The 10,842-nt window shown below is 37.7% G+C and overlaps 1 pseudogene; it reads right to left on the minus strand.

Annotated features, from left to right (window-relative positions):
* Positions 1 to 2,286: 2,286 nt before the first annotated feature.
* Positions 2,287 to 10,019, minus strand: LOC120520109 (annotated as a pseudogene).
* Between the last annotated feature and the right edge of the window lie 823 nt (positions 10,020 to 10,842).

Raw genomic sequence — 10,842 nt, forward strand, 5'->3', positions numbered from 1 at the left:
TTTTGGCCTTAAAACGTTTTTGGTTAAAATCAGATAGAAGTATAATAATTATGACCAAAAATGAAAGTCTGACCTGAAACTATACAATGCAATGCCACTAACTTAACATGCTTTAAGCTGAACTAATTTTAAATTGGAGACCCTGATGCAAAGGTTAAGGGTCCTGTACATAACATGATGTGCAATTTAAACAGTTGCAGAAGTGGTGTACTAATATGACCACCCCCAAACAAGAAGAGTAATAGTACTTTCTAGGTCTTCGGGGACATTTTTTTTATTTTTAAAAAGGCCAATTCACTCTTTTTTCCCCTGCCCATGGTGGGCTGGGAAGTGTGAGATAATAGATTCATGAAGAAAACAACCTGCTCTATTGGTGTGGCACAGTTCAGTTAATATGGTGTTAGTAGTGGGATGCCTTCACTGTAAACTTGAAAAACAAAGCGAAAATAATGTAAATAATGCTGAGTGACCTTGCTTACAAACCAGACACAGTGATTTTTCTTCTCCTTCTGAATATGAGCACTAGCGATTTGCTCAGTCTACAAGAATGTGGGGTCCTTGGTTTTTTACTTTGTATGAAGGAAAGGTTCTGGATGAGCAATTTGAGAAGGGCATCATATGAACTTTCTACTGTAAATTTATCATTGTACCATACCAAATTTTGATTCACATTTTTACAAAGTTCTTGAAGGATTATGAAGCCCTCTAAATTCACTAAAACCAACAAATTTTAGATTCAAGCCACTGGCCTCAGGTTTTCATAATATGGTGCAGCTTATTGAAACATGATGCTTATTAAAGCAGTAAATGCCTTGGAACAGTTTAAAGAGCGTCTAGGCAGTATCATTAAACTGGCTGGGTAAAAAGCAATATCTCCTGAATTTTAAAAAAAGGCACCATATAATCTTTGTACAAAAATTTGAATATAAATTTATTTTAATGTGTAAAAGGCACAGATTACTCTTCACAAGTACATGCACTACTTGTATTTTGAGTTGTTCACTTTACATCTGGACACAAATGCAATTATAATAAACCTTTTTCCCTCAAATAGCCATCTATTTAAATGTGTTTGGTGGCTACAAAATGGAAGATTCATTATTAGAAAGAAAAAGATCCCGTATGTATACTTGTAAATGTGAGTTCTAAACAAAAACCTAGAAAAACTTTACTTGTTTTCTTTCTTTTACATTTTTCATTAGTTGAAGTTTTGAGGATGTCTGTAAAAACGATATCCTACAAAAAAATAAAAAACAAAAAAATCCGAAACCTACACAAGCAGAAGAAAATATACATTAGCCACTGGGTTTGCCTTTTTAAATTTTTTTAAATCTTAAGAGTATTCAAGAATTTACTTTGCTTCCTTTTACACATAACCCTTTTAATTAATTCATAACATTTATTGCTTTAAATATAGATGCAATAGAAATCACAGTGTTACTCTCTTTAAAAAAATTTTCTTCCATTAAGTTAAAGATATTAAAATAACACATTATGGAAAGTGCACTCAACCTAATCTGGGGTGTTTTGATGTAGGATTATACAAATTCATAAATTAACCTGAACTCATCACAGGGTAAATATAGACTATATATTTATATTTCTATATCTAGAATCTGAGTGGCTCCTGGGGTCTAAGCTTAGGTTTGGAAATTACATATACAATAAAATTCTCTTTCTAGAAAACAGGCTCTCAGAATTTGTGCAAATAGATCATTTCCCTTCATGAAAAATCAAGAAAAAAAACAATTAAAAGCATTTCTATTTTAATACATTTAATCCCCTCTTATTTTTCCTCATAAATAAATATTCAAAATAAACTCTTTCCCAAGAATATTAAACAAGAATTAGATAAACATGTTAGAAGGGTGAGATGACAAGATAATCGATACAATCAACACAAAAGGATCAGTTTAGTTCAGGGTTAGTTCAGTTTTCACCATATAAGTTTGTCTGGGACTTCTCACAATTTTATTTTTTGTTATTCATGATAGTAATAAACTTTAAATCACTCTTGACCTACTTCAGATCTATGCAAAACACTAGGATTTTTGTATTTGCTTATATTTATTTGGTTTGGTAACTAATGTTTTTTTTCTTTTTCTCTCTGTATCATCATTGTTAAATTATGTTTTCATATTATCATTCCAAAGTCTTATTAGAATGTAAAATAAAGCTCTTCTCTTCAATAAACTGCAGATTTGTTAGTAGAGCCACTATCATTGACATGTTTAACCAAATAATCCATTGTAGAACCACAGACATTCTGAACAACCCTGAACCACTTTAAAAAGTACTGAACCTCCATTTGTCAAACTGTTCTGAAGATTTTTATGGTGAATACACCCCGCTGTTGCCCTTTACATCTGTTTTTCTAGTAATCCATCTTCACCTCTGATGTAAATGGAATTCCAACAAATCTGACATTTCTTCTGCTTTCTGAATGGGGAATTGGGCTATATCCTCATACGGCCAGCATATATCGATTTCTTTAACCAGGATGGTTGACTCAAGCCAAGCATTGCTGAAAGTCTGATATTATCACAGTTGTTTTTATTTTATTATCTCCTCATCTTCTAAGCTTCTTTTCTTTTTCTGCCCACTTCTTAAAGCTGGCATACTTATTGAAAAGCAACCATTCTGGATGCTAAGACAGCTCTTGGGCCCACTCTGAGTTGGATTATTTTGATATCCATTCGGGATCTTCAACCCAATGCCATAGATTCTAATAGGCAAGCCGACTGTTTTTTTACCAATGAGCCTTAGTAAGGCAAGTCTCTGCACCCAATGTCAAGTTTAGAGGAGCACAGCGTCTGTTCTTGCAATGGTACCTCTCAAGACTCTCTTCACTATAGGGTGCACACTGGATCTTCACAAAGTGACTTGCTGGACCATCGTCGAAACAAAAAGTTGTGATATGCTCTTCTGGCACTGGAACCATAAAGTTTTCCAAAATACGAAATCACATAAAAAAAGCTGTTGCAAAACTTCCTGGTAGACAACTGATGTAAATAGATTTGAAAACACTGAATCAAATGCTATTGTGTTCTCCATGCCACAAAGGCTCAAAAGATAAAATGTATTGGTCTGTTGATTGAAAAACTCGCCAACAAAAGAAGATCCAGTTCTTGTTGTAGCCAGAAGAAGAATATGCTTTTTTGGGATGGGTATATAATTTCCTTGTTGACCCTGGAAGCGAAGAGTGTAGTTACCCAGGCGGTCTTTGAATGTTTGGAATGCAGGTCCAATTCACTGAGGGACAAGTAGGGAAGAATTCTCTTGTACAAATGTTAATGGATTCATTGTACTCAATGGGAGACTGTGGGTTTGCCTCAGTGTAAGCTATCTGATACTCTGTTTAAAAAAAAAAAAACAGAGAAGAAAGTTTTATAAATTATATAGGTATAATTTTCAAATATAACACTGCCCAATAATCAGGCAAACAATTAACTTTTGAAGATATTGTAATTTCTCTGAAACCTGTTTTTTACATTTACATTTGCACGATTGCAAAACAGCTCGGCCAGCTGAGGCCGACGTCGGGACCTCCCCTCCGGAGCGGCGCTTTTGGGAAAGAGCTCCCCGGAACCCTTGATGACCCAGCTGGGGGGACAGCGGGGCGGGCGGTGCAGACCACTGGGGCGCGTTTGCGGGAGTCCCGGGAACAGATGTCCCAGGGTGCCGTGTTGGACCCTGGGGACACATGGACCCTGCTGGGGACGCTGCCCCGGGTTGTGCCGTTGGACCATGCCTGTGCGGCTGGAGCCGCCCGGGCCTGGAGGAGGAGAGGAGGGTTTGCCTCCTCCAGACCCGAGGCGTCCGCCCCTGGAATATAGGGGACCCGGGTACAGGGCTTGGAAGCCCAGCCCTGTGGACCCGTGGGACACCGCCAGGCGGCGCCCGATCCCGGTTTACCCTGTGTGGTCTTTGGCGGGGATGGAGCCGGGCCCGGGGCGCTTGGAAGCCCGGAGGGGGGCGTGTACCTCCTCCAGACTGAGTGGGGGCGTCCGTCCTGGTTAGGCAGGGGCCTGGGGTACAGGGCTTGGGGAAACCCAGCCCTGAGGACCCGTGGCCACCGCCAGGCGGCGCCAGTGCCTAATATCCCGGCCCCGGGACTTCCACCACCCGGAAGTGCGGGAAAGGCTTTGTGTGGCGCCGGGGGCCGCCAGGAAACAGCCGACACTTCCCCCCGCTGGGCGTGGGGAGAAAGGGCCGGGGAACACCTGGGGCTCATCGGGGGATTATTTAAGGCGCCTCCCTCCAGTCATTTGGTGGAATCGGGAGGCAGAAAGGCGGAACAGGAGAAAGGACAGGAGGCGGCCAGGGGGAAAGGCACAGTGACTGTGGGCCTGGACTTTTGGGGATTGTGCTGAAGGCACTGGGGTTTGTGAGTGCAACTTATAACTGTAAATATAGTGTAAAAAAAAACAGTGTGTGTGCAAAAAAATGATCCGTCCGTCTGTGCCCGGGGGCCCGTTCACAGATGATATGAGAATTCAGTTGTGCTGCAGCCACTACACACAACCTGCCTGAAAAAGTGTGTGTGTTTGTCCCAGGTATCTGCTTGCAATGTATTTCTCTTTATACAAATCATTGAGGAAGTGACAGGAAAGTTATATATAATATCTGCCAGGAAGCTCTTGAATTCCAGTACCCTTTTAGTTATGGCAAGAGTGAAGTTAAACTGAAAGAGTAGGTTCAGAAACAGGACGTCAGCGTAAGGTTGTTTCTAAAGGTGTTGAACTACTTTCTTTTTTTAAGAGTTTGTGTTAGAGTAGATGATTATGAAAACAGCAAATGTAAAATTAAATACTACTAATGTGTGGTTCTGTCCCAAATTTTGAAAATTGAACTATTAAGTATTTTGAAGGAATTACCACGGGAAACCCCCCTCTATTATCATAATAGGAAAGTAATACAATTTAAAGTTGATATTATATATTAGTTATTGCAGCTTAACAAATTTTTGCCTATAATCGGAAAATAAGTCCAACCCACCTAAATATTTAAATTTGCAGGAAATGGTTTCAAGTATCTTAGTAGTCTTCACAGTTTAATACACAATTTACATACAGACATCACCTGAGATTACAGATCAGTAAATCATTATAAATTGTTATAACTGTAAAAGGCTGTCAATAGTAACTGAGTTCAAAAGGGTTTTACATTTAATAGATATTGTTTGATTATATTTGGATGTGTACTTAGAATGCATAAGTATTATTTTGACAATGAATTATGTACTAAGCTCTAATAGAAATGAAAAACCACTCAGTTTCAAATACTGATAAAGATCCATGGGAATGAACCATGGGGTGATATTCTATGTATATAAATTTTTCAAAAAGTAAATAGTAATTTCAGCTAAAGTTTCCCCTTTTCACAAAATTTTTATAATTATGTGTGAACTGTCAGAAGAGAGATATATAGAACAAATTTGGGGAACTTAACACTCCCAAACACTCCTGCCAAATGGTGGAGAAAAATAGTGCTGGTGTACTTTCAATTTTTGCAGATTTTGTAAATTACATGTTGCATAATAAGCTTTCTCCTCCCCTTGTTAACACCTAAATATGTGACTTAAATGTGGACACACCATTTTTTTTTAGTATTTACAGCAGCACTAAAATTAAACCAATGAGATTCAATTTTTATATATTACTCATCAATAGTGATTCACAATCTATGGGAGCACTTAACACTTTAAACTCAGCCTCATTTATATACATTTTCTGATACTTTGATTTAACTGGCTATAAGTTCATCATGTTTCACTAAACAGTCATGTTCTTCCCCTCAAAAAAGGTCCTTGTATTATTTTGAAGGGCAGATCTTACTCTGTCCCGAATATATATGTTACCCCGGGAATGTATGGAAAGCAGGCATTGTATAGAATCCAGCAATATATAGAATTCCTAGTATTTTGGGCAAAGTATCAAATATCCGATTTTAATATTATATATACTTTCCCTAGGCATTGTAAGTAATACCTAGGCATTATATAGAATGACAAATGCTATTTAGGCAAAGTATTAAAGGAGAGTCATGACAAGGCTTTTATTGAAAAGACGTATATGAAAAAAAAAAAAACAAAATAAAGTATAAGACTTTCTTATTGAGGAAAGCAAGAGAAAATAAAATATGAACCTACTTGTTGCAACAAGGAAGGAAAAAAGTAATTTATACTTTGCTGGTTTGTCTTTTGGCATTGCATAGAGTGCCTAGGAAATGTGTGAAATATTAATCGTTTCATACTTTGACGTCCAGTTTTCAGCATTCTTTATAGCCTAGGCATTCTGTTCTATTCTGGTAGACCCAAAATCACAACACAATCAGAAGACAAGTTTCTGAGGGGTCACCAGCTTGTGTGATAGGCACCTCACAGCAGAACAGCTCAAGCACACCTTAACAGTGATTGAAAAAAGCAGAGTCAGAGTTTCTACTGTGGAGTATGCTTCTCCATGAGTTCGGTGAAAATCACAGAAATGTTGGAATTTCTTTAAACTCCATGAAAAGCATTGATGTCAATAGGAAGGAGGGACTGAGTGGATTATTATTGTTAGATGTTCTTTTAAGTGTCCCTGAGGGTTAGGGAAATGTCTGCCAACTATGCTGGACCAATCATTGTGGCCAAAAATGTGATCTGTGCTATGAGGTAACCATAGTACCATTGTGCCTGACAACATTAAAAGGCACAGATGAAATTAATCCTACAAACAAAATGGAATAAATTGACAAAACTATAAATTAATAAGTAAAAAAAAATAAATCATTGAACTCCTTTACAATCTTGAGACACAATGGCTGTGCCATTAACCAGCAACCTAGAACTGGCTTGACCATTGCGCTCCAGCTACCGACCCATGTTTCTGTACAGATGCTTCACAATTTTTTCTCCCATCAAGATGAAACACCATGTAAATAGTAATAAATCTTGCATAATTAATAATTAATTTGAGATCATTCTGGCATGAGAGTTCAGAAATTGAAATTTTAGCTGGGCACATGGCTAATTTTGCATGCAGATTAGCCATGCGATGCTGGTTGCCAGCATCAGTGTTATATATCTGGTGACAGTTCTCAATCTTTATGGTTCTGCAACCCAGTTTTGCCATTTTAAATTAGTGAGAACCAACTAGCAGCCAATGCAAACAGCCCCTTAGTAAAAACAAGTGTGATCAGAAAAGGAAGGATGGATCCCCTTCCTTTGTGAAACAAACTCACATAGAAATGGGAAAACATATTCCACAGCGCTGTCAATGCTTAGGTGACTAACTGCGACCCACTCATTAAACCCAGTGCTCAGAAGCACTAAGTTAAAATTCCTCTCAAATTAAAATATTGTTTTTTTTTAAATACATAACACATCGGCAGGGCGTATGGCTGATACTATTGGGTCATGATGGCGTTCAGTGGTCACGGTGAACAGAGCATATTCACTATAAAAATGATTTTGACTAATTTTGCCAATGTATTAGTTCTGATTATGCGATGAGGTGTCTCTTTAAAGAACTTTTACATAGTTGTTAACAGAGCTCTCTGGTAAGTTGCACCTGTCACAGAATTTCATTGAAGGTAAAAATAACAAGACAACAATACAAGCATTTATAAAGAAAATGTGCAAACATTTATAGGACTAACACAATATATTACAAGTATACAATTATTACAAACTAAAAAAAAAGTAACTTTTATGACTTGAAATTGAGCATTTTGTTATTTTGACAGGTATAAACATATATCAGCAAATCAAAATGCCCAAATTTGATAAAGTAAAATTATACAGTATATGTTAAATTTATATCCATTTACCCCCATTATGGAAATTCAGTAACACATCTTACCTTGAAATTATATTATTTTCCTTTTCAATAATGACCAAGACCACAACAAATGCTATAAAAAATGTGTATTTGTTCCTCATCCTTGGCTGGTTTTCTGGTACAGTTTGTTGCTATTAATGTTTTAGTCATTTAGGGTCCCACCAAACTGCCTCCTGTTAATTAGATGGAGATTCAGGATTTAAAATTGTGCGTGTTGTTCTGTGCCTGGTTTCTTTCAAACTGAAGCAGCATCCTACAGAGAGGAGAAAAAGAAAGAGAAGTGAGAACATGAGAAATATCATCCAGGATTTCATTCATGTTGGGGATAAATGTGTGGGGGGATTTAGTGGTCTAAAAAGGTTTATACATTGATGTGAAATAGCACTACACTCTCTTACAGATCAAAACATAACATATCAAATAATCATCTAACACTCATCCCATAAAACTAAAAAAATGGAATCCCAGGTGACAATTAGCACATAAGTCTGAAGTCTGGTGTTTACCATGGAGTTTTTAGCGTCCTTATTTCTAGTTTATTTGACTATGTTCAAATGCATATTTTGTTGGGCATTACATAACTGTACAAACATTTATAATATACTAGCTTGTGTAAGCCTGCGGTGGGCTAGCACCCTGCCCGGGATTTGTTTCCTGCCTTGGGCCCTGTGTTGGCTGGGATTGGCTCCAGAAGACCAACGTGACCCTTTAGTTAGGATATAGCGGGTTGGATAATGGATGGATGGATATCTGTGTAAGCCCGTGCTGTAAAAAGCATGTTGTCCTAGAAACTATTGAAATCGTCAGAAAAACATTGAAATGTAGAGATGTCAGGTAATTGAAAGGAACGACTTGAGGCATTTCTCTCCTAGGAGGCGTTTTGCCAACATTCTCGCATCATTTATGCATTAGCGACTTTGTCTTTCTTCGAGGTTTCCTTTTGCCAGCGTCTCACCTTGCTCTGTATTAGTGGAGGGAGGAAAAGTAAAGAGGTATTGTTTTGCGATGTGCTTGCCTCGCTTCTATAGTAGATGCTAGCGGTGACTCTTTCTTCAGAGGTTTTGCTTTGCTGATGTGCTGGCCTGCTTGTGTATCCTCGGAGGTGGAGCCTTACCCCACTCCACCTCTCCTTCCGGCTGAACAGACATACACAGTTCCATGCGTGAGGCGTTATATATAAGATGATGTACAGACAAGTAATTTATCAAGATGTTTAACAAAATATTACTTGACCGTAACATTACTGCATTGTAAGAGCTAGTTAAATACAAAGTTAAACTAAAGCAACTGCACCATATAAAATATAAAGGCGGCATGTGGAAAAGTAGCTCCAGGCTTGAGTTTAGCTGCAGCAAATAAAGTCAGACCAAGCTAGCTGGAAGAGCTGATGCACATTTTGTTTACTTTTATTCATTAGAACAGGTTTCCTGAAATTCATAAAGACTATTAATTTGACAAGTAAAGGACATGGAAGTGTTTCAGCGAAATGTACAATTCATTAATTGGTAAAAAGTGAGTGACTATTGGTTCTGTGTGTAATGCACTGAGACCATGAAACCTCCCATCTGTAGCACCAGAGGTTGTTGTCTTTCATTGAGGACCATATGGAAAGAAATTCATCACAAGTCACTGCAGAAATTATCACAACAGATGGGGTCCTGACAGCATGTGCCTCCTGCAGGCTACTTTTCACAGTAAAACTAGAAATAAATTGTCATAGAAAAACATAAAGCTTGACTATAGTAACTTTGACGTAACAACAACTGACTACCTACACAGCTCATTTAATAGTTTCATTTAGAGGTGACTAAAGATAGGTAAGATGTTTGGGTTAGAAATGGGTTGGACAGAATGTGCATCCCAACCCACAGGGGTACCTCAATTTAATGGGACTGTCTAAGTTATATGCTTAACAAATCACTTCTTTCTAGTTTATTTTTAAATTTACAGAAAATCCATCCACCCATTTTCTGAACTTGAATTTTTCATAACAGAGGTAGTGGGAACGGTCATTCTCAGATAATGAAATTGAATATTTGACTACTGCTGCTGCTTTAAAAATTAAATACTGTACTTCTTTAAAGTTTCTTTTTTTAACTCACTCTGTGTTTTCCAAGCATGTTTGTCAACAACATGAACCTGTTCAGCACCACGATTAGCTTGGGACCAGTCAGTTGAAGCTGGAACCTCATTCATTTTCGATCACTTGTATCAAAATTGAGTCTGGCAAATCATCGTCCAGTTCAGAGATAATAGGCAAAACTTCATCCATGCAGTATTTTTGCTTTACGCATTAAGCTGATCTCTCTCCATTATGTCAGTGCCATTTTGCCATTGTTTGCGCCGTGCTACTCACATCGAGTGCAGAAATCTTAGTCAAACCAATGAAGCTAACTTTCCTTCTAGCAACGAGAGTCCAACTAAAGATAACGGTTGGTTTAGTCACAGTTTACAGTTGATTACCATCGTCAACTCCTCCTTTTGACAGAAGTTGACATCAGCCCTGAAAGAGTTAATGGTGTTTTTGTGTGGAATCACCAAATTACCAGCTGCATTCATTACTCCTAAATGCTGTTTGAAACTTCTTGTAAACAAGTCATGGTTGGATGGTGAGATATCACTGAGATTGCCACTGCCAAAATTCCTACAGGATATAGAACAGTGGAATCATCCACATGTCCCTTTTTTGTTCTATACACCCAATCATACATCAAAAATCTGTACCTAAACTATGACAAACAAATATTTGTTTACTGCACAACCCAAAACAACCCCTGTCCACATACATTCATTATACTGTATTATTAATTCAGCTTATTAGGGAACACATATGCATGACCAAGTTTCATAACAGCCATTAATATTTCATTAAGAGTTATAAAATAAAAATACCAAACCAGAGCTACAGCTACTGCTGCAAGGGTTAGATTAGGCAATCTATGAACAAGCTTGGGAAAAGTTTTTAAATTTTAGTTTCCCTTTTGTCAGGGAAGTAAACCCTTTTTACATTGGGGGAAAA

The sequence above is a fragment of the Polypterus senegalus genome, unplaced genomic scaffold (assembly GCF_016835505.1).
Source record: "Polypterus senegalus isolate Bchr_013 unplaced genomic scaffold, ASM1683550v1 scaffold_1947, whole genome shotgun sequence".
NCBI lineage: Eukaryota > Metazoa > Chordata > Cladistia > Polypteriformes > Polypteridae > Polypterus > Polypterus senegalus.